The 25,356-nt window shown below is 37.2% G+C and overlaps 1 protein-coding gene and 1 pseudogene across 2 annotated transcripts in view; both read left to right on the top strand.

Annotated features, from left to right (window-relative positions):
- Lsamp (limbic system-associated membrane protein) overlaps positions 1-25,356 on the top strand; it is a 2,169,735-nt gene that overhangs the window by 551,895 nt on the left and 1,592,484 nt on the right. The gene's annotated exons all lie outside the window — the stretch shown is intronic.
- Positions 7,414-25,356, top strand: part of LOC134481072 (large ribosomal subunit protein uL6-like) — a 125,609-nt pseudogene continuing 107,666 nt past the window's right edge.

Genomic DNA, 25,356 nt, shown 5'->3' with positions numbered 1-25,356 from the left:
AGGTGGAGTTATGGTGTCTATGTCACAAGTACTCAAACCAAGGACTATTCACATAAACTGAGTTGAAAGGAAGAAAGAAAGAAAGAAAGAGAGAGAGAGAGAGAGAGAGAGAGAGAGAGAGAGAGAGAGAGGAAGGAAGGAAGGAAGGAAGGAAGGAAGGAAGGAAGGAAGGAAGGAAGGAAGGAAGGATTAAAAGATCCATGACTCCTTTGTCTTCAACTCTCAGACAGTGTTATTGCTGAAACATCACCTTCACCCTCTATGGTGATGAAATAAATACCTTCCCAGTAAAGGGTCTATTTTATTTTCCTCTGCCTTCATCAACTGATTGTCATGGCCAAGTTACTTTTGTTTTGACTGCATTTCCCCACATGATCTTTAGACTTTCTCTGTCCCCCCTCTCAACATCCACTTCCGTTAAGTACCATAACTAGAATAAACATGTTACTTTCATTGGACATTGCCTTATCTCAAAATTCAAGGCCAAAAATGCCATGCATTTTTAGAATTAGGAATTGTCTCCCTTAGTGTTAAAGGTTATACAATTATAGTTAGGTTTATTTTAAATACAAGCTTCAGTACACAATAAGTACATATGTATGAGGATGACTTTTTTCACATTTTCTGTGATATTTTATATATAGTAAATGCCTAGTAATTAGAGTATATTTGTTTCACCTATAGAATATAGGTCAGGAAATCTCTTCAGCTCATTGAGGTTTCCTGATACAGTCGAGTGGTCCTATGCTTACACCTTCTCTTCACTGTCATACTTACCTGAGGAGAGAAACTTACTGCCGTCAGTAGACAGAAGTCTCCACTTGACTGAATTCCACACTAGTAAAATGCTATTGGATATTTTATTTCTGTCTTCGGAAAAGCACTGTCACCGCTGTGAAAACTTGGCTCAAAATTAAATCAATACAGACTCCCTACTTTTGCTAAATGTATACTTCCAGTTGTTGGTGAAAATAAAGACGCTCGACTCATGGGAGCGCTTCAGAAACCTAGTTCATTTCTAATAGTTATGAGGTAGGTGGTTACCGGCAAAGACTCCTTTTTCATCTTTGAGAAAATGTGATAGGAGAAAGACAATTCCAGAAAAATGTTATAGAATAACTGTAGAAAATACCAGAAGCAATTAAGGTAGAAGGGTATGTACAAGGTGTGACAAGAGAAAGATTGGGAGATTGAGAAAGAACCTGCCGGAACATCTGCAGACCTCCTCAGCCATGAGCAGACTGAGAAAAGCCCCAGGTGTCACAAATACTTCACTTTTAACATCTTTGTGAAGGTGTTTGTTACATCTCACTAATTCAGAATACTGATAAAAGTTGTGATCAGAAAGTAACACTTACAGACTAGTTTCTTATTAAAAAAGATTATCTAAGTTATTCTAAGTGACTTTTGTAAGTTATTTTAGAAAATGGTGTAGAAGAACTTAAGCATATTCATGTTATACGTGCTTGTGGTTATACATAAGACTTCCTTTTATCATCAGTCAAATCCAAGTAGTATGTCGATTTTAAAGATACTTTAGTAGAGATTAGCTGAGTTATTATGAGTTTTTATAATCCTAAGCTACTTTTCATTTTTAAGAACATAGCTCATTTTGACATTAACTGATCTTGATGAGCTGGCCCTCCTGAGGTGAAATTTGTGATTTTGAAATTTATTTCATTACCTTCAACAACTTAATAATCAATTAATATTTATCAATTCTGCTGATATCCATGTCACTATTCATTTATTTACCTGTAAGAACTTAATATTTAAAGCTGAGAATAAGTATGTATTAGTTAAAGGCTCTTAATCGGTGCTGAGTAGAGGAAGTATCTTATTTTCAATATGATTTGGATTAGAAGTTATATTTCTTATTTTTTAAAATCGTATATTAATACTACACTCTTATACTATATTCAATTACTTAATATCCCTGCTTTCATATATAAAGGAAGAAAGAGAGAAAGCCAAATATTAACAAGCTTATGCATGACACTATATTTAAATGTATGTCATATATATTTTATATCCTAAGGCTCATTTTGTTACATATAAAATTTAAATGTAAGTGGATTGAGTTATATTTACACCCATAGTATGCCATTAAGTTTCAAGAAAAATATAAGTCCTTGGCTGAAAAAGTATTAATCAAAAGAACAAATTTATATTTAAGTGTGTAAAAATCAAAATTTCTTCTTATACACATAAACAAAGGTAATAGTTGTCCAAAAACATGAGAGGCATCTTAGAAATGTTACCCTTCTTGTACCAAATCTGGGATATTTGCGTAGGTCTATTAAGTGTGTAAATTTGTTAATTGGTAAATTTATTTTTTGCTATATATACTTCTAGATATATGGATATGTGCATATCTAGACATATCTAATTACTTTTCAAATACTATATAAACTTTAATATTTAAACTATAACTTTGGTGCAAGTATAAAAATAACTACTTTCAAACAGTCAACCACCATACAACTTTATCTGACTTTAATAAGAATCACAAAAATTGTTAATATAATACAAATGTCCTTCAACAGAGAAATGGATACAGAAAATGTGGTACACTTACACAGCTATTAAAAACAATGACTTCCTGAAATTCCTAGGCAAATAGCTGGAACTTCAAAATATCATCCTGGGTGAGGTAACCCAATCACAAAAGAACACACATGGGATACACTCACTGACGAGCAGAGATTAGCCCAAAGCTTAGAATACACAAGATACAATCCACAAACCACATGAAGCTCAAGAAGAAGGAAGAACAAAGTGTGGATGCTTCAAATCTTCTTAGAATGGGGAACAAAAATACTCACAGGAACAAATTTGGAGACCAAGTGTAGAGCAGAGACTGAAAGGCTATCCAGAAACTGCCTCACATGGGGATGCATCCCATATACAGCCACCAAACCCAGACAATATTGTGGATATCAAGAAGTGCATGTTGATATGAGCCTGACATAGCTGTCTCCTGAGAGGCTCGGCCAGAGCCTTACAAATACAGAGACAGATACTCCTAGCCAACCATTGAACTGAGAACAGAGTCCCCAATGGAGGAGTTAGAGAAAGGAGTTAGAGAAAGTAGCTGAAGGGGTTTGCTACCCCATAACAAGAACACAATATCAACCAACCAGAACTCCCCAGAGCTCCTAGGGATTAAACCACCATCCCAAGAGGACAGAGCGATGGACCTAAGGTTACACATGCATATGTTATAGAAGATGGTCTTGTCAGGCATCAATGGGCAGAGACACCCTTGGTCCTGTCAAGGCTTGATGCCCCAGTGTAGGGGAATGTCAGGGCAGGAAGGGGAGAGGGAGTGTGTGGGTGGGTGGGTAAGGGAGCACCCTCATAGAAGCATGGGGAATAGGGTAGAGGGTTTCTGCAGGGGAAACATGGAAATGCGATAACATTTAAAATATAATTTAAAAATGAAATTAAAAATACAAATTAAGAAACACTTTTATCGTGTGTCTAGAGTCTCATTCCAAAAATGTACATATACAATAGATGTTGTGCAGCAAAATTAACAGTATATTCAAATTTTCTCTTGTCATTAAACTTTGATGATTTTGATCTCTCATCTAAAACATGGTTATATCCCTTTAATTAGGCATATTTTCAAGTCAAATTTATTCGCTAAAATGTAATTATCAGATGTAATTAATATTTTTTCTCATTAGTTTAGAAGAATGGAAACAGAAGCGAGAATTGAAATATTCATTTGAAAACAAATCCCTGACTGTCTGACTCTCTCTCTCTCTCTCTCTCTCTCTCTCTCTCTCTCTCTCTCTCTCTCTCTCTGTGTGTGTGTGTGTGTGTGTGTGTGTGTGTGTGTGTGTGTGTGTAAGGTAAAAGCTTTATAGCTCATAAGCTATAACCTGTTATACATCCAATTTGCCCTTGACCTAATTCCAGCCTGTGTTTGGTATATATTTCTAATCCCAGCTATCATAAATTATTCTTTTACATGACCACATTTATTGAGTGCTCTTTACTTAGGGGAAAAGACTGGGTTGGGCAGTTCAAAGAGCAAAGTCTTTATTTAGAACTGAAGTAAGGATGATGGAGATAACACTCACTAGAGAACACGTTGTCCATCAGTCCTCCTTTTGATTCTCCAAGACAAAGTTTAAGAAAGATTTGAGTAGAATTGTTAAGTAAGTTCTTTCAAGAGGTAAGATAAGTCTTTGGATCCTTAACAGTTGTAATATCGAGAAAAGTATTTTCTATAGTGTCTTGGCCTCAACTGCCAGTTAAATAGGCTGTTCTGATCACTTGTGTTCTATAATTAAGCTAGAGGGTTTTGAGCCCAGTTTCTTCATTGTCTAAGGAAGGCACATAAGAAATATTGAACTCTGCACTGAGTAAATTCATTGCTGTTTGTACATGCTTGTGTTTTAGGGCTTATCGTTTGGAATGGAATAAACTTTGGTGTCCTAAAGATAACAAATTTTCCATAATTCTGTAGCTAGTGGCCACCTGTTCATCTATGAGTGCTGTGTAATGAAATTTGTTCCATCTGTGCCGGGCTGCTGAGTACTGTTGTCTTTATATAGGGATCGGTTAGGCTACATTGTCATTTCTCGGGTACATGACTAGAAGACCATCTATCTTGGCAAATTGGTACATTGTAGATGAACCAATGCAAGTTGTGCCACCCATAGTCATTTTTTTTCCTATATTAGAAACTTCTTCAATTACTGTTGAAAGAAACACTTATCTTTTGGTATTAAAGAATTTGGAGTACAGTTAGAAATGCCAGTTTAGTAAAATAACAATGGTAAGTTCCTCTCTAAAGTCTGTGAGCTATCCAGTCATGGGTACTTGGCTTTCCATACAGTAATGAATGTGATCTTTTTTTTCCACTGAGACATCTATTATGACCAATAAGACAGTTGGTTAAAAAGTGGCCTGCTTACACCACTGGGGATATCTTGTTGGACTGTCAGTTTTGTGAACATGAGCTTATAGCTGGGTGGAATAATTGGTTGTTTTTCTCCCTAATCACTTGTGGAGCACCTTTGGGTACTAAGAGAGCTGGTCCTAAGGGAGGTTGTTTCTAAGTCATTTCTAACATGACCATTTCCCTTGTCCAGTCTGGGCTGTGTCTTTAGCAATAGTGATTTACCTTTAAGTTCTGTTAGACAAGGAAGGGCAATAACCCCTCCCTATTCAAAGTTCTCATCTTTCCCTTTCTGCTTCATAGCATCTATGCCCTACCAGCCACCTCTCTAAAGCTATTATACTCCAGATTCCTCCATGGTCCTTTATGCGTCTTCTATTTTCTCCAGTTACTTCAGGTTTTATACTTAAGTGTAAACAGAGTTAGAAGTTACAAATGTGAGATAACATTCAATGATTATGTTTCTGGGTGTGGGTTACCTCGTTCAGAGTATTTTCCACTACTAACCATTTACCTAAAAATATCATTTCATTTTTTATAGATGAGCAGAATTCCATTTTCTGTATGTACCACATTTTTATAATCCCTTCCCGTGCTGTAGGCTCTTTATGTTGCCCATTTTCTAGCTATTGTGAGTCGATTGAAATGAGCATGGCTGAGAAAGTTTCTGTAGATCCAGATCCTGAGTTCCTCGGGTATTTATCATGGAGTAATTATAACACAGTGACATTGTTTCACTCCTTTTTTTTTTTTTCGGAGCTGGGGATCGAACCCAGGGCCTTGTGCTTGCTAGGCAAGCGCTCTACCACTGAGCTAAATCCCCAACCCCAACACAGTGACATTGTATGTAGGTACATGTTTGCCCTTTTAGAATTCTCTACCCTGATTCCCATTGTTGTCAAACCAGTTTTCTATCACACCACCAATGAATGGGGGTTCCTTTCCCTCTCCCCATAGCCACATTTGTTTTCAGTTGTTTTCTTATCTTTGGCCATTTGGACATGGATAATATGAAATTTCAAAGCACCTTTAATTTAATCACTAAAGATGTTGAATACTTTTCAAGCAATATCTTAGCCAGTCATACATCTTTTGTGCATAATTATTAATTGAGCAATTTTTTGTATAGAGGAATAAGTATATAGGACTTGGTTCTCTCTCCAGTTCCAGGCATCCAGTGAGAGTCTTGGACCTTGCTTTCCATGAACAAAAGAACTTATTATAAATGCGATCAACACATATAAATTAGCTTAGTTATATAAACACAGATGTTGCGATAAATGTTTTAGCTCGTTCAATGACTCAGTAGTCTCAGATTTATAATAGCCAAGCCGTCAGCAAGGTTCTGATAGCATTTAAGTGTTTTCTGTTGTCTAAATGAATTCTCATCCTCTTTTGCTCAACAGTATTTTACATTCTGAAACAAAACAAATGTGGAAATTTCAAGGGAGGGCAGGAAGCTTGTTATGATATTAATATGTTTTGTCCTTGTTAGTCAGTTGTTCAGGTCACCCTCATAAAAAGTTCCAAATGGGTCTGACTCACCTCGGTTGTGGTTGTTCTGTAATTACACAGTCATTATACTTGGCTACAGCCTTTCCATCTGGGACTCACAATTATGGTTCAGCCAATATCCCAGCTTTTCTCTTGCTTTAAAAAAAAAAAAACACTGTGTGGTATAAGAAGTTAATAAAGAAACATAGTGGGTACTAAGGTGGCAATTTCTAAGTCTTTCCAGTAGGTTTTCGTATGGTTTATGATACTACTAGATAGAGGAACCAACTGTAAACAAAGGTTTAGGTGCTTCAGTGTCCAACTGGAGTGTAGTTCGATGAGCAAACTTCCCCCACCTCAGCCAAATTAGAGCCCAGCACTTGCATAGAGAATCTGTGCCTATGGCTAGAGCACAACCAGTTTATTAAAAATGTAAATCTTATTCCATTCATCATCATTAACTCCAGCAATTGCCCAACACATTTAAATGAAGCAAAATTTAAAGATTTCGGGAGCAACTAGCAGTTCTTCAAGACACCAAGAATAATATCTGCAGTTTAAGAAAATTTGTGTCAACCCAATTTAGAGGGAATAAAAATGTCATGAATCAGATCATTTTTCCACAGTAATTTTGTGTCACACCAAATCCAAAGACTTGTAGTTGCTAAATGGAGAAAATGAATTAAGATTTATCAATAAATGAAAGTATTTCAATCATGTCAGCGAGCCCTTCACACAGATTAGAATTTCAATGCCATCCCACTTTAAATGTACAAAATAGAAGCCCCCTTTGAAATCCTGTTCATATTTATCTTTAGTTGACCAACTGCTGGACTCTAGCTTAGCTTACATGAGAACAGAGTGTGTTTCATGCATTTTTACTTGGATATTTTATTTGTTTACATTTCAAATCATATCCCCTTCTCTGGTTTCCCCTCTGCAAACGCAGTGTTTCATTCCCCCTCCCCCTGCTTTTAAGATAGTGCTCCCCACCCACCCACCCACTCCCACCTCACAGGCTCTGGCATTCCCCTACATTTGAGCCTTCGCAGGACCAAGGATCTCTCCCCCCATTGATGGCATATAAGGCATCCTCTGCTACATATGCAACTGGAGCCAAGGGTCCCTCCATGTGTTGTTTTTGGTTGGTGGTTTAGTCGCTGGGAGCACTGAGGGTCTGGTTGGTTAATATTGTTATCCTTCCTATAAGGTTGCTTTAGCTCCTTACAGCTCCTTCCGTCCTTTCTCTAAGTCTTCCAACGGCGTCCTCATGCTCAGTCAAATGGTTGGCTATGAGCATCCACATCTGTATTAGTCAGTTTCATGAATTTATTTCATAGAGATTTCCATTTTGACTTTCTCTCCCATGCTCTGGTTAATGGGTACTTAAATTAAAGTGATAGCCATTTTGCTTTATTACTTTAATTTCTTTAAAAGTGAGTTCTATTCCTCTCTTATTTCCAGTTCAAAGACAGCATATAGTCTTAATAAACTTCAAATGTATTTGGTTAGCTGATAAATTTAATGATCTCATCAACTTAAAAAAATGGCAAGTAAAAGTAAGTGGTCTCGAGAATAATTAACAGAGCAATGATGAGAGAGGAGAGAATTACTCAGAATAAATTGTGCCGCCCTTATTTCTGTTGAAAGTTCCAGTGAGCAAGTGAAACCTTTATTTAACCTTTATTTGTTGATGCAAATTAACTCTCCATACAGACTACATTCATCTCAACAGTTGAAAATAATTTAAAAATATAGTATTATTTTATCTTTATTTTTGTCACCCAGAAAGCAAATATTTGTAACTAGATTAGCAGAGAGAAAAAGCAGTATTCAAAGACTATATTGGAGGTCAGGATATAATTAATATGAAGTCATTGTTTCTTCTCTAAATTAGCACAGAGTAAACTTGAAAGGCCTATTTTATGGGTTGACAAATGCTTACAGTTTCATTCCATAATATGGTATTTGAAGTCTTTTATTTCATTCACTCTTCTAGGTTATATCATACCATGAAGCCAGTGTGAGAGTTGAAAGAAAGAGGGATTAGGAATTCCTATGTCTAAGGATATAAAAGTATTTATCACCGTATTTGAAAGAAATGTCAGGTATAATACCAATAAAGCAACAATTAATTGGTTTTATTTCTTTAAAATGTTTCAAAAATAATCCTTGTATCACTAGCACTGAAGACAGTTCCCATTTCATAAGCATTGGCCCACTGTTGATATTTTGTTTGACTACTTTTGGTCATGAGAAAAGTGACATTGCCCATAGTTTGGACAACGATAATACTTAGACAGAATCTCTGCTTTTGCACCCTACGACATGTAAGTTGTGAAAGGAACCAATCTGATTTCATAAAGTACTCCTAAACGCTTCATTCTACAGACCAGAAGCTGTTAGTAAACTCACACTAGACTGCACAAGATGTCCAGCTAATGTTGATAGTAATTTTGCACTTTCAGTTTTAATTTGTATGATCTCACAAAGAAATCCCTGGTTTTACAAGTAGATTTGAATTTGTATATGGATATTAGTTTATATTTTGATTTGATTGGCTTTCTTATTCATCTATCAGGGTTTGTGAATTTGGGGGAGAGAAAGGTTGGTGTGGAATTGTGCCTTTCCATTTGAGTTTTATTTTCTGCTATCACTAATAAATTGGTAACCTCAGTTGGGTAGCCACATGTTATATTAAGGTAATATAATTCATCACTCTTGACAGTGAATATCAGATTGCTTGCAAGTTGACATATCCCCCAGCAAGTGGTTCATTTGTACCAACAAACAGAGAGTATTTCAGTGAGCTGAGATTCACCAGGAACTTAATGATGGTTGTCTTATTTAATTCTGATTCAAGCTTTAGAGGACATGTCAGAGGTGGAAAATGGTTTGTGCAAGCCTCTTCTAAGCAGCATTTACATAAGCATGTTCAAGTATTACCTGGGTCTTTTTATTACTTGCAGACATTACTACAATGGCAGCCACCATTTCTGAGGAAATTTGTGATGGGATCAGTCTTCCGGAGCAGTTATCTTAGATTAATGGATAGGAAAAGCATGACAAGAGTTTCTGAGATTTTGTTTGTCATTATACACTTGGGTTCAGCCAGCCTGGATGTGTGCTCCAATGTACCAGGTTATACCACTTCATTGTGTTCATGCTGGAATTAGACACTGTCTCCATCAACACTACTGTGTCATTTCTGTATGCTTTTAGTTTCTGTTTCTGTTTGTTTCCTTTACATGATGGGAAGCTTTAAAACAACCTTGAAATAAAAGCTAAAATATTATCTATATATTAAATACATGAGTTATGACCAGGTTTTAAACAGTTATTTATATACTTACATATGCCTAATTTGTAATGTATCTTTTTATGCCAGGATTGTTTGATATTATTTCGAAGCCTCCTTTCTTCTGAAAGGAACTGGATGATCTGTGGACCTGGGAGATTGGAAGCTCAGGGACCAGGGTAGAAGGGAGGAAAGGGAACCTGCAGTTGGAATTTACTGTATAAAAGAGCAATGAAAAATAAAAAATAAAATAAAATGCCATTTTTACTTATTCACAAAATTAGGGATTTCTACTTAAATACCGATTTATGCATTTAATATTTATTACGTAGTTCTTATTAACCTATAATATATTAGATACTGTTCGTATAGGGTCTAAGTTAGAATCTTTTTACCCGCATAAACAGAGAATGAAATAGAAATAGTAATAAACCACAATTAAATATCACCTGGAAAATACTATTGTACAGGCAAATCTCCTGGATATAGGATGATGAATTCAAAAATAATGTCTTAGATTATTAGCCTTTCGTGGAAAACCGTGACTCCCATTTGTTCAGCTAGTATTTTCATGTGGCTAGGGCCAAATACTAAAACTGTATTCTATTGCACAGGAAAGCATTCTAGGGAATGGAAGCCTAGATGGAAATCATAGGAATAACTAAAGTTCCCATGAGAATGCTGCCCTACACTCAAAACACCTGCTCTCAGGTGCATGGAAGGTATCTTGGGACGTGGAGCATGAAAGTCTGGTGAAACTACCAGTAAAATATTCATAGAAGAGGAAGGATGCCATAGAGTGTCTGACAGTGTCATATGGGATGCCACAGAGCGTCTGACCATGTCATCATCATGGGTGGAGGAACAGCCACCACTCAGTACCACTTTATTCATGTCCCCTTGCTCCTTTGCAGAGAATGGATAGGACTATGGACTTTAGAAACCTGTGTGGCAAGGAACTGGGAGCTTTTCTCTCCCATGTTGTATACTAAATAGCTAGTCGTTACTTACTCCATTTTTTAATGATATTTTCTTCGTGCCTGTGGAAGGGAGTTAGAATCATGCATACCTGTGGGGGAGACACTGTGCATTATAGGAGCCAGGAGCCTGGAACCATTAAGATGGCTGTCATTGTTGCTGTTCTAAGCACTTTTTATTGCTGACAGTGTTATTCTCCTTTCAAATTTTATCCCATCAGCAGAACTTGTCCTGGAATGTTTATGGCAAAGACTACTATATAGCACTTTTCTACTCCAATTGCTAGTAGAAAAATAAACCATCGGAAGGCATAATATTTTAGGGATTTGAGTCATGGCTAATTTTAAATATCTAAATATGGGATTTTTATTAACCTGGATGTCCTAAACTTGGTTGTTTATTGCCCATTGCCTCTTTGCGTGTTTTATAAGGCATCTATAACTAGAGCATATCTTTTCCAGACTTTATGAGCACCTTTTCTCTCTATTTCTTTACCACTGCTGAAATAAATAATACAAAAAGAAGAAGAAAAAAGAACAATGAGACTTCAGCGGGGTCCTTGATGCCAAATGCAATCAGTTTCTCAAATGATCCCTGAGTTATCCTGATGCCCTGATGCCCATTTCCAACTGGGTTATGAGCATAGATCAGATTCTGGTCCTCACATCCATGTGTTGTTACCTTACTTTAACTTACATTTCTCTGACATTTCATTATATGAAGTATCATGTTTTTGTCACCAGAGTTTCCACTTCACAGTATTGGGATTCAAACAACCAGCATGGAAGAGATTTATCACGATGCAAGTAACCCATAAATAGGATTGTGTTCATGCTTAGCTATTATAAAATGCAATTACATGGACATATGGCCAACATTGCTCTAGTCAGAGTAGATGAAGGTCGCCTAGTCATCTATTTGAACTGACTGCTTCTTACTCTAACATCTACTAGTACCTGTCCCATAGGGAGTTCTTTCATAACATAGGATACTGATTGTTATCTGCGTGCGGGTTTAATTGATGGCGACATTGCCACCGTTTGCTTACAGGTGATAAATCTGTCACAAGGAAGATTGGCAAACTGTTTATCTCATTGTTATTGTGCCTAGGCAAAATGGCTGTTACAGAGATGTTGGCTATCATAAGAAAATGCCTTCGGAACAAATCAAGCATATTAGTGTAAGAACCCGCAGTGACTTTTGAAAAATAGCCCTCCTCAGAGCATAATATAAATGTATCAAAATGTAAGATGAATTCCCTTTGTATTTTTTGAGACACACTAGATATTGATTTCTTCCTCCAGCAGCTCTTACCTACATCCTCTGATACCCCACAACCACTAAAATCCTCTAATATTTAAGGTGGAAATACGTTTATAAATGTTTGGATGACTATGCCTGTAAACATTATATAGGTAGTAGTATATCCAGAGACATTTGCATATGCCTTGCTGCAGTATCTGCTAAACCCTCTAACCGACTTCATAATATAGTTGATAAAGCTCAGTGTGTCGTAACGCGTGACAAGAATCTCAGCACATTGTTTGGAAATATGTATTTATTTAAACTGTTTTCCTTCTGAAGGAGCTGGTGGTGTGTTTTTCTGTTTGCCCATTCCATCTGATGTCATTATTGCACATTATCCCAGAGGCATGCATAGAGGCAGTTTAGGCACATGGATGAGTGCTAGAAAATAATTGTAATTTCACGTCTTTCTCCTAAGTAAGCATACCCTCAGGCCAAGTGGTAAAATACCACCTCCGCCAGCCTCAGCATCCATCACTGTAATGAGCTACAAAATCAATCTGTAATTGACAAAAGCATTTTTAATCAAAGTATAAGGCATTTAGAGTCTCCAGACATGGCCTTTTTTGTCTTACGTCAGTATTTACTTTACAGCAGGATGAGAGGCATTTGATTTTGTTCTAGAGTATGAGGGTACGTTTACAAAGAAAGAGAACTGTGCTTTTCCAAAACTCCTCATACCTACCCATTCCACAAAGAAAGATTGCATGTTTTCTCATGGCTTCTCATAATTACACATTCTCATAACCATGTTTTAATATGTTACAGGAAACAGAAATCTGTTTTGAGAATATTTATTTGAATGATGTCAATTGTTTCTTTCTAGCGAATTGCTTTCTAACTACAACTACTCTTATCAATGTAGAGCTGGAAATCCACAGGCTCTTCTCCCCAGCCCCACCCCAATCTTACTTTTCTTGATCCGTTTTTAGTGATATGCATATGTCTCAAGTCTTCCCCTTAATAGTATTTTTTTTCTTAGCCAAATTACTCCCACTCCCCATCAGAATGGTATGGAATATTTTAGATAACTACCCATAAAACATTTTAGCATGTTTCCAAGTGAAGGTAATTATAGCCAAAGGCAACATATTTAGGATGAATTCAATGACTTTCTGGGCATCAGTTCTTATGTTTTTATGGGATGTACTCCAGATATTGACTATCAACTCTTCTGTGTGGGGACCACAGTAGGATCATCTGTTGGAAAGACACCTGCTTGGGTACCGAGCCATATTCAGCCTTGCCCAGGCATTTGGTCTTAGTAGATTTGTATCAAGAGAAACTACATCAATTTCTGGCACATGAAATAGTGGATTTTCAAAGAAAGTTATCCACAGATTTCCAGAGTAGTGGAACAATATTCTATACAATCTGAGGTTTGCATGTGTACAGTTTATGGGAGATTGGACATGAGTGACAAATGAGTGTTTGGCAAGGCTGATACAGTTTTGCATGTGTCAACTTGAATCCTAGCAGATCTTATCTAAGGCACTGGATTGTCTCTGTAATGAGACATTTTTAACTGGTTTGTACAGCCCCGTACTGATTTACTTTTTAAGAACATGCGACCTATGTAAAATGCTGAATATTGATAGTAATAGTACATTCAGGGAGTGCTTCAAATATCTCAAATACTCCACTAGAAGATTATGACCACTACAAGTGATTTTCTCAACAATGCTATGAATCAGATGATACCCTTAAAAAAAGCATGGGTATCAAACAGAATAGCAAAGTAATATAACTTCTCAAATAACATAGAATATAAATAAGGGGTATGTCTCAACACAGGACATCTAATTCTCTTAAACTCTGTACTATGGAAGATGGTTCATACATCAACGTGAGCCAACAAACACTTATGCTTTGCACTGTCTTCAGTCCTACTCATTCACAATCACATTGTTTTTCTTTAAGTGCATGGACACTGTACCCAGTTTATGCAAACACACACAGACACACACACACACACACACACTATAATATCAATAAAGGAACCATTTTGCAACAGTAGTTGTGGTTAGACTATGTGATATAGGATAATATGTTCCCAGTTAAGTATATTAATGTTACTGCGTTGGGTTTCATGTTGCTTTGGGTAGGAAAAGAAATCAAATTTAAAAAATAACCACATTACTCCAATAAAGCTTACCTGTTCTTTGAAAAGACAACAGTTATACATGATTAATATCAAACTAGAGTCAAGTTAAATAATGCCTGTACTCTGATAGCTAGCCTTTAACTAGCTTAAGGGCAGACTGATGAGTCTTAAATGAAAATTGAAATTTTTACTGTATAGGAGATGTGCCTCAGAGTGAGGGTAGCAGCCTTTATCACGAGGCTTGTGTTAAATAACATCTTGTTCTCATTACAGGGCTAGTTCTTATTAATAGACGACTCCAACTTTTTAAAGTCTCTCATTTTAACTGTTATACCTTGTAAATGAATCATAGATAATTCATGGGTAATTATTCACACTTACAAATTTCTAATTCCTGAATATTCGCAACAGTAACAGTTATGGAATTTTGTGTTAAAAAACATACTCAGTGGGAGCTGGAAGGATCCCACTTCGATTCACAGTGCATACTGTTCTTTCCAAGGGGCTGAGTTCAGTTCTCAGTTCCCATACTGTGGCTCAATATTGCCTACACTCCAGCTCTAAGAGATCCAAAACCTGCTTTTGATTTCCAAGGGCATTGTCCTTACACACAACCCTATATGCGTGTGTGCACGCGCATGCACACACACACACACACACACACACACACACACACACACACACAAAATCAACTTTAAAAAAATCTTTAACAGAAAACTTACTTGTTTAGAAAGGATATTTTAGAAGGATAATAGGACTCTAGAGTATATGTGGTCTGTTCATAGATATATTGAATTACCTAGGTATATAAAACTAAGTGATATTTTAGCAACTGCACCTTAAGAAATAAGGTGAAATTGGCATCATTTTCCCTCCTTATTTATTGAAAGTTGGAGAATTTCCTATAAATTTTTGGATATTTTCTTGGCTAATTTTGTTCTTTGACAACTTCATATTCTCACAACGTTCCCTACCTACCCTCACTTATGTCTCATTCTTATTAATCTGTATCATACCTAACACTTCCTTTCCCAAAATAGGATTTATACTTTGGTTTTGTGGTTGATTTGGTTTTAATTGATAATGTCAAGCTGAAGAGTTTTTGTTTTTGCAAGCATTTTTTTAAAGATTAAGGACTTATACATTTAACCCCTAGTTTAAAAGTAACCACTAATTTGAAAGTATATGTAACTCACTAAAAGTTACAAATCCTAATCATATTATACAGCATAATAAAATATGCTTGCACCACCGAATGTTTTGTTTTAAAACAGCTCTGTCACATGTACTAACTTTGATATTTCTATCAAAATAATATCCTTTCCTTCTGCCATCTATTCATTCCCTGTTTCAAGCAATTCTATAGCTACCTGAGCAGTATTCAAACGATTATAAAGCATGTCAATGAAGTTTGTGTGAGGGCAAACACAATGAAGGATGGCTGTGGCTGTAATTATAACTGTGAAAATCTAGGTGCAAACTGTTCCTCAGCCTCCCCTAACCAGCGTGCATAGATATTGCACAATTTGATATAACTGGAGGTACAGAAAGATTAAGGAAAAGCCTTAAAGAGCTCAAAAAAGATGAAAGTAAAAAAAATCTATATTTTCATTCCAGTAGAGATAAGTAGCATGGTGCCTATCTAAAGCCATTATTGCAATTGACAGGAGTTAGAATTCATGGCCACCTATTGACCTGAACTAGACTCTCCCGAATGACATTTGGATCAGAATCGCAGTAAGAGGAAAGGGTGCAGGCCGCCACTGTCAGCTCCCATGGAATCTGTACTAACTGGGAGAGTCATTAGCTTCCCCCTGAATATTCATCAAGATTGATATGGCGCATTATGGTTCTCTGCGCCGTCGCCGCTAATGAACTGATCACAAATTCTGTGGTAATTAATGAGCCTATCAAAGGCCATTCACAGTTTTTCAACTTTATAGAAAGACAATCTCAAGGCAAAATAAAGTAAAATCTGCAAAGCTTTCTATGTCTTTCGGAGCTCCTTCCTTGTTCTTGCAACTCCTCGTTATTCCCAGAAGCAGCTTGCTGTCAGGCTGATACTGCTGATTGCCCAGAAACTAGCTATAGATTGAGAAAAAGTTCAGGAATCCTATGCTCCAGTGTCAGCCTCTGTGATAACAAAGTTTAAAAAAAATGGGTTTTTTTGCTACTGGGCTTCAGCACTAATATTTATTAAATAGTTAAAACCACTTCCAACATGAGGGTCAGTGTTAGGATGAAACAATAAATAGTACATTAGCAGAAATGCTTGAGTACAGGAGCCAGCTGCTACAGACACACCGAGCCCCTCGGAGACTTTGTTTGAAGATAACAATAAATCAAATATATTATTTCACTAGTTGATATCTTTTCCTATCATATATTTTTCATGAGTGAGATTCTGTACAATACAAAAACAACAATCTTAGAGCTCCCCATGTTTTAAATCTGTTGTCCCTGACCAGAGTCTCTCTTATTATCCTCTATTAAGTTCTTAGGTAGTCTAAGAAGTGGGGTGCTATTTAAAAAACAAACATAGAGATTGACTCCTCCATGTGGTCTGGGTTCTAGTCCCACTGAAATCACTAACAGCTGAGTGATCTTTAGTATGCGTCTGTATCTCTTGGGCTCTCAGTTTCTCATTTAACATAATGTAGGTTGAGAGAATGCAATTCTCACTTATTTTCAGTACAGTGACTTTTTTTTACAACCAATTTCCATGGAATTTGTTAATTACTTATTAAATTAAAATAAGTGATTTTTCTCATTCACACTCATCAATAGTTTTTTATTGAATCTATATTAGAGTAATGTAAAAGCAACAATAATGACCATAAAATATTATATTCGATAATGTGCTTGTGCATATGGCTTTTTGAAAATACACACTTGATTTTCCCTGACCCTTTCCAGTGTTAGAGATTCTCTAGCCCTCTCGTTACCCTAGTGGATCTTGGAAGGGACAATAAACCATGAAGGTGACGAAGTACCAGAAAGGACAACTTGTAAGTCCTTACAAACCCCTTCTGCACTGCCTGCTTCAGACATCAGGACTGTGTGGATTCCTTCTCAGCACCGTGTACTCACAGTTAGGCTTTTATCAAAAAAGTTCAGTGCCCAGGGGTTGAAATTGTGCTCTGAAAGGTCATCAGTTTTTCCCATTAGGCAACTGACATCTTCTATGAAATTCTATGAGAATTTCATCCCCATTCATACACTGGTATATTCATACATTCATACATCCATGCACAAAATGCACCAAGGCAGTATGTAAAGTTAAGTAGTTAAGTGGCCTGGGTGAGTGTTCTCACAATCCTGTAGTATGCGTCCTGCGGCCACTGTTACCCTTGCCCGATAATGGTCTTCCAAGAAAACATCAGTTGCTAGTGTTTCTACTAATATTCCTGGTGAGCTGTGTAGGAAGCCAAGCCTTCCGAGGTTATCATAGGCTGCTGTGTGTTTGGGTTCCTCAGTCTGTGATGATAATCTTCCAGATCCAAGAAATGTTCTGATCTCCCCACATTTGAGCTTCCTGGCCCTACCAGCCGATATTCTTCCATATCATCAGGATACCAGAGCCACAGTGAATAGCTTGTTGCTCCCAGGTATACAACTCACACCAGACCTGACAGCTACAGGGAGGCACAGCCACACATCCCCAACCAACACACCATTGAGACCTAGGCACACAAGCTGGATTCCTTCTCGGCACCCTGCCCTGACACAGTTACTCCTTCACACCCCCCTCCCAATTCTCCTCTTCCTTACACAGAGCTGATCTTGTTTCAACCCTCCTTTAGAAGTTTTAGAGACAAGTAAATACATGGCTGTTCTCCTCCTCCACATCTTTGTATTCGTTGAATGACTGAATGAATGTCCTTCAACTCGCAGATTAAGGTGTTCAGGCATGATGGTTACCAATTAGAAAGAAATCACCATGTGCCTTATCCCGCCGCCACTGGAATAATTAAAGGCGAATTGTCAAGTTGACTTCTTGATCCTATTCCTTGGGAAATTTTTGCGAACAAGATTTTTCAGTGAAGCGACAGAGCAAATTTGAGGAATTAAGGGGAAAAAGTCAAGTTTATAGAACTAAAAGCAAACTGTCACTGTTCATAGTGTTTGCCACTTCTTGGTATATGAACAGGTTACCTTGCCCTGCAACAACATACTGCCTTATGTCCTTTGGAAACAGGGAAAGATGTGATGGAAGAAGAGAGTTCAGAGTGAAGATCATTCTTGGGAATACTTTGAAGAATTCTCAGTTACTCTTGGAGAAACTGAAATGCCCATCTGCCCAGTAAGCCAGCACATGGGTCACTAAAGGGCCACACTGTCTCCATCCTGGCCTCCCTTTCCTCTCTAAGCTTCCTGTTTTGTCATTACAACCTGTGGTTAAAACTCATCCTACCGCACTTTCAAAACTATTGCAATGAAGTAATTAAAATGTGCACAAATGTGATATCTCATTAAGAAAGTAATAAAATCACAATCAATCAGAATCCCTGAGAAGTGTATGAAAATGGAACAATAAAAATGTCATTATGTTATTGGTCTGGGAATGGCTCCTCTTTCACTTATTAGAGAAATGTTATTTTTCTTGCTGTATTTCTCTGTCATTTGAGATCGGACTTGGGCTGACCCAAAATATCACAAAAGCATGAGACAAATCATAGAAAAACAACACCGTCATCGGCGCCACTTTCCACTGTGCAGACTGTGCCTCTCACCCCTGGACTGCACTGTCTCTGGGTTCCTATAAGAGAGTGGCTAAAACCGTGGACTAGGGAGTCATGTGCTGTGCTCCCCTCTCCACCAATCACAAGCTGCTAATGATAGCCATTATCCTCTTTGAACTCGGGGTTCCCTCCCTTTCCTCTAGCCAGCAGCAACATCTGCCTCCAAGAGGAGCTTTGAAAATGAAATGAGGTGACAGGTGTGAAGTACTCACCACAGTGGCCATCAAGTGAGCAGCACTGTGATGAGAGGCAGCCACTCCTGTCCTTCTGCCCCATCCATTTCTGCAGTCTGAATCTCTCTCTACTATGTTTCAGACAGTTGAGGGCACCCACAGATGCTAGGCTCTCTCTTTCTGTCTCTCTATTTTTCTCACTCTCTCTGTCTCCGTGTCCTTCTCTCCATCTCTCTGTCTCTGCCTCTTCCGATCTCTTTCCCTGCACCCCCTCCCCCAGTCTGAAGCCTCCGTGAAAGGTATAACATTTGTCCTCAGCCCAATACTCCCTCCCCCTTGTCTATTATGTATCTCAAAGCTACACATAGTACTTAGCAGAAGAAAATTTGAAATAAGTATACCCAGACAGCAAAGGCGGGAGTGTATAACAGCCACAGCTCAACTCAAAACAGCACCACTGTTTTAAGATATAGATACTCTACAAGAACTCTACAGGTAGTAAGTAATATGATCACGGTATGAGACTATTAGTGCCCTTGTATCAATTTTTCCTTGTTTTATGGATTTCTACAGGAAAAAAAAAGCAAAGCATTGTCTTTTGGTGTACCAGTTAAATCTAAAGCAATATCAAAGCAAATATTTGGACTTTAAGAAATTTCCTAAGAATAGAATTTGAAAATAGTAAATGCTCAAACATTATGTATAATATTGGTTGTTCTGAGGCATTTTAGAAAGCACAACACTTAGGCACAGCCAAGGTGTGGATGCAGGAGAGATGGACCCAGACAGAGCTTCATTTCATTCTATTCTTCTGGTTTTCCACATTAATGGTATTATTATTGCTACTCTGGATCTTATTTTACGGCGATAGGTTTCGTCTTAGGTTTTATGAATATAGCCATTCCTGATTTTGAAAAAAGGTATTAGCCATCTGTCTAAAAATGTATACTGCTGTATTTTAAAACCTACCTATGTTAGTTACGTTTCTTGTTGTTATGACCACAACATTAGCCTTGCAAACAGTTACTACCCCTACTGTTACCAGCTCAGTCCAATCTCAGTTGAATAGAGGTAAATGCTCTCCAGGCTTTGCTAAGATAAACAGTGAGGTATCATTAGGAGGTGCTAGGCGTGACATGAACCTAGTGTAGAGGACAGAAGGAGGAACCTACTTTGTAAACTCACTTGTAGCCCCTGACTGAAATTTTAGAAGCCCTACTGGCAGCTTGTCAACATGGCGGGCCTGTTCCTCCCTGTTCAAATATTTGTCAGATATCCTTTGAGGAATCTTTAGCTTCTGTCCATATCTTGGTAAGTAAGAAGCTGTCTTGAATCTCTTCTTGCTTCTAAGCCTCACAAGCATGCCTGTGCTAACTAATTACACAGAAAAAAATTCCTCATTTAAACAGGCAACTCTTTCTTTCTTGTATCTACTGGGGCTCTACATCACAAGAGTGATTAAATAGAATTTTAAGCAAAGGCAGCCCAGGAAGAGAGGCCCTTCCATTTATTAAGAGATTCACATGTACACGTGTTTAATCTCCCTAAGCTCACAATATCAACCTTTCAAATCCATGCCCCGTCGTCATCCATGTTCCCAATCAGGCTCATTACTTCTCTATTAAAAAAATCAGAATCAAGCAAAATATGTACCGAAATGTTGTTTATTTCTTCCTTCTTTTCCTATCGGTATTATTATTTTATGATTTTTAATCTTTGTAGCTACTAACATACTATATATGTCAAACGTATTTTAGGTATGATAGTTTATGCCTGTAACCCCAGAACAAGAAGATTTTCTGTTCAAAGCCAGGATAGGCTGTATACTTGAGTGCCAGGCTAGACTAGAATATATACAATGAGACTGCCTCTACATAATAAACAAACAGATACATAAATAAATGCCCTACTAGCTTAGCTAAAATAAGTAGAGTCCTCAAAAATTTAATCCCTTTGGTTTTAATTAACATTGGTAGGGTACCTCTGGCTTTCCTTGGCCAATTGTCTCAAAATAAACTTTAATTGATCTCAGAGTACCAAGAAGCATAATGTTCTTGAATTAATGCATTTGCAATGCACAGCACATCTAGACAAAAATAACCCTTCTCGTAACAGCATTTGGAGTGTGTCCCTTGTTTAATTTTGCCTCATTTGAATGCTGAAATTTTTACTATAGTCCAAAAGCAGTAATCATTCTAGCTATTTTTATATTGAAAAAAAAACAAAAAACAAAGAACGATTCTTATTTGGGGACCCATGGACATATCTAAGTAATTTGTTAAGAATTATTTAGAATCCAAAGCATGATTTATCCTAAACTTCTATTCACAGCATCAGAGATGAAAGAGTCTAAGATTGTGACATTCTCCAGTTCTCTCTTTATGTCAAGTACAGATTAATCACCTCTACACAGATACAGAGAGAGAGAGAGAGAGAGAGAGAGAGAGAGAGAGAGAGAGAGAGAGAGAGAGAGAGAGAAGGGGAGAGGGAGTAAGGGAGGGGGAAGAGACAGAGACAGAGAGAGACACAGAGAGAGAGAGAGAAAGAGAGAGAGAGAGAGAACGAGAGCTAATCACTACCCACTTGATGCAGAAGCCCACATGTATACCATCCAGACAAGGGTCCTCGGCATCCCAGCTCTGTGCTGCAATGGTTTCTCTTCTCTTGGGGCTCCATAATAACATGCAAGTCATTTTTTTTCCTTCAATAAATGAATTCAAAAGAGCTGAGGTGTTTAAACAGGGCTGTAGAAGACTGTAGCTGGGTTCTTCACTAGGTGGAGACCACGTTGATTTTCTGCAGTGTCATCATCTGTCTTTAGAAGAGACTTTCCCCTCGTGTGGTAGTACTATTCCTCCTGTTTAGGCTAAACTAAAAATTAATTCTTTTGAAGTGTCTTGTGCCTTTCACATTAATATAATTTAGAATTGCTCTGGTAACAATAGCTCAGAACTTTTCCTTCATGTCATTTTGCATTGAATATGAAATAGATTAAATACAGCCATGAATACCCAACCAACTACAGCTTATTGTGCTAAAAGTACATTCCTAGGTAGCATTTTTGTGTGAGGAAAGTTCATTCATAGGGCAAAAGGGTCCCATTCACCCATTTATCCCACTAGTTAATGATTAGTGAAATATTAATATATCCTCTGGTCTTTTAATTAAATTATATATTTTTTACATTAAAAACCTTTACATGCAATTTTGTAACTTATTTGTAAAGAACAGTATTTCAAGATTAGTCCCAGCTCATTCAGTATTCTGCATCCTTCACACGGGTCTTTAACTTTCATATGCTTTGACCTTAAAATACACTCGCTAAAAGATAGATTAAAATTAAAATCGAGGGGAAAATGAATCCAACATTCCTTGAAAACTTTGTAGGTTGATGAAATGATCATTTTACCAGTTTAGGCAGGATATTTCTTAACCTTGTCCCAGGACACTGCTCGGAATTGATTCTTCAATTAAGCCCATCAATTTCTCAATAGAGAGGAACATCCCTCCACCAAAGAACAAATACTAGAGACAGGAGGAAAAGTTGTCAGGGACAGATAAGGCATTTTATTCTGAATGCACTAGTTTTTTTTAAACATGTATTTGTATAAGTTAATTTTGCTGATAATAAAAACTTATAGACATTGTTTAATCAGGTAAAGCTAAACCAGAAGAAAATAAAGACTTTCAAAGCAAGATTCTCAAGAGATTAGCATCCACATCACATATGGCATAATTCCATTTAAATATGTATGTATATATATATATATACCTCTTTTACATACACATATATATCATATATATATATGCACAATACACATATATGATACACATATATGTTTTAAGGAAACTTGTGAATTAATATATTTCCTGTTTTTAAAAACGTCCTCAATGTTATTTCCTCTCTCTCCTCCTTCATTTCCTATCCTCCCAATTACCCAGTTAATGTCCCCCATTATTCCTAGTAGGTGACATCCTAGCACCCACATCCTAATGTCCCTCTCTCTAGAGCTCCTTTTCTTGCTACTGACTATGGCTTCTTTCTACTTTTCTGGCTTCTTTGAATATTCTGATTCTATACAAAATTTTTCATTATTTTACTTCTCTTTATATTGGGTTAGTCAAGATGCCACATAGGTTGTCTAATTCCAAGTTATCAACCCTTGATATGTACGTTCAAATGATGCCACACAAATAAACATATGCATACACTTAAATATACATGTACTTATATGGGCAGTGCTTATTTATTAAGCTCTTTAAAAATAACTTTATATTTAAAAAGTTAAAGTCAATACTTGGGAAGGAGATACATTTTGAGAGTAAATTTTTAAGAAATAATCCCCCCCCAAAATACCAGATTTATCACACCAGGAGAAGAACACCATCTCTTCTTTAAGAAAGACAGCTCTGTTTGTGACTGTTGCTATATTCTGGGTCTCTCGTTTTTTTTTGCTAAGTGGTCCAGAACTACTGTGAGTGAGTTGTAAGACCATCTGACAGGAAGAATGCACCTTGCTTGCTCTTTAGGACCAGGGAAGCTGGTGATTAAACATAGCAAACTCTGTTAACATTGCATCCAAATAGGCAAATGTTCCATGCCCTCCTCCCTTCCCTTCTTTAGAACTACCTAAAGGACTCCATTGGCCCAAACTCCTTGAAAGTACAGAAAGAAGAAAATCTGAGAAACATAATTTTCATTTTAAAACCTGGCTTTGGAAAATGTTATGCTAGAAGAGTCACAATAGTAATTTCAGTACTTTGAAAATATTGATTCATTCATATTTCTAAGGAAGACTTTCTAGTTATTTTAATAATAAGCCATTTTTAGTAGTTTTGCACATACAGCTGAATTGTTAACCTGAAGATGAATCTAAACCTACATTTCTCACCTGGGGAACCAAGTACTCAAATCTATGTTACGTTGAAAGAAATGCCCTGATTAATTGTATGCATGTTGAGTGTTGCCTGCATAAATGTATGCACACCATTCATGTGCCTGGTGCCCTCAGATGCCTGGTGTATGCATTGGATCCCTTGAAACTGGCGATATAAAGAGTTGCGAGTCACCAGGTAGGTTCTAGGAACTAGACCTGGATCCTTCCAAAAGAGTAGCGTGTGATCTCAATCTCAAAAGCTAGGTCTCCGATCCTCCTTTATGAATCATTCAAAGTCTTTTCTCATTTGCTAATTATTGATCCGGGAATAGCCTTTCTCTGCAATAGCACCCATGTGGCCTATCTTCTATGGGGTGTGGTGAGGTCTTAGTTTGTTGTACTAACAAGGGCTAAACATATAAATAAGTTTAACATAGGAAAAATATATATGCAAGTACAATAATAATTCACACATTTATTACATGAGTACTTTAATAAGGTAGACTAGCTTAGCTACTCTTCTATTGCCCCTTCACCAAGGAGAAAGGAAAGAAAGCATGTAATTGGTCTTACCATCTTAGAGCATACAAAGTATGATAGTAGAGCAAACATATGTTAGCATGAACTGCTGTGTGCTCGCTTCTTCTTCAGCAAGCAAGAGACAGAGAGACAACTCTGAGATACCTCAAAGTTCTTCCCCAGCAATGCAGTTCTCCAAAAGGCTGCAAGCCTTCATCCTTCTGAGTTGATTTCAAACTCTTGCAAATATGTATTCAAACATATAAGCCTATGGGAGTCATTTTCATCCAAACCAATACATGGGTATTAAAAACACTGGTTATCTTAAGGACCACAGTCCCTTAAGAGACACCCATAATACCTTAACTAGTTCTTCAGTTCTATAGTGAAATGAATCCACTTAGTAGATGTCTCCATGCACTCTCCTATGGAAAACATCTTTGTATTTCCCTACGACACAAAGAAAGATGCTGGGCACCACATAAGGCACATGGAGATGAGGAATAATGAAATCTTTATGGAAATGGGACTACATGTAAACTGATGCTGTGTTTGTTTGTTTTGCAGTCAGGTTCTTGACCCCTCCCCCAGTGCGCAACACTTAATACTTTCCCATCCAATATTTGCTACATAAATGAATTAAGAGTTTATGATTAGATTTCAATTCGAAGTTAGTAATTAAAAACACTGACATGCCTCCATAAAATCACAGAAGTCCAGGATCCTAAAAGGACATGCACAGTATGAAGAATGAAGAGAGAGAGAGAGAGAGAGAGAGAGAGAGAGAGAGAGAGAGAGAGATATTCCTGACATTTTTATGATGGCTTAGCCTACAGAGGGCTGAGAAGAAAATACACGAATGGGTTTGGAGACAAAAGTTAGGTATTAAGAAATTAGAAATTACAATTAAAATAGAAGTGGGAGACTATTAGGAGAAATAAAATAGTATTA

Source organism: Rattus norvegicus, chromosome 11 (genome assembly GCF_036323735.1).
Source record: "Rattus norvegicus strain BN/NHsdMcwi chromosome 11, GRCr8, whole genome shotgun sequence".
Lineage (NCBI taxonomy): Eukaryota > Metazoa > Chordata > Mammalia > Rodentia > Muridae > Rattus > Rattus norvegicus.
This window is presented reverse-complemented; position numbering and strand designations above follow the sequence as displayed.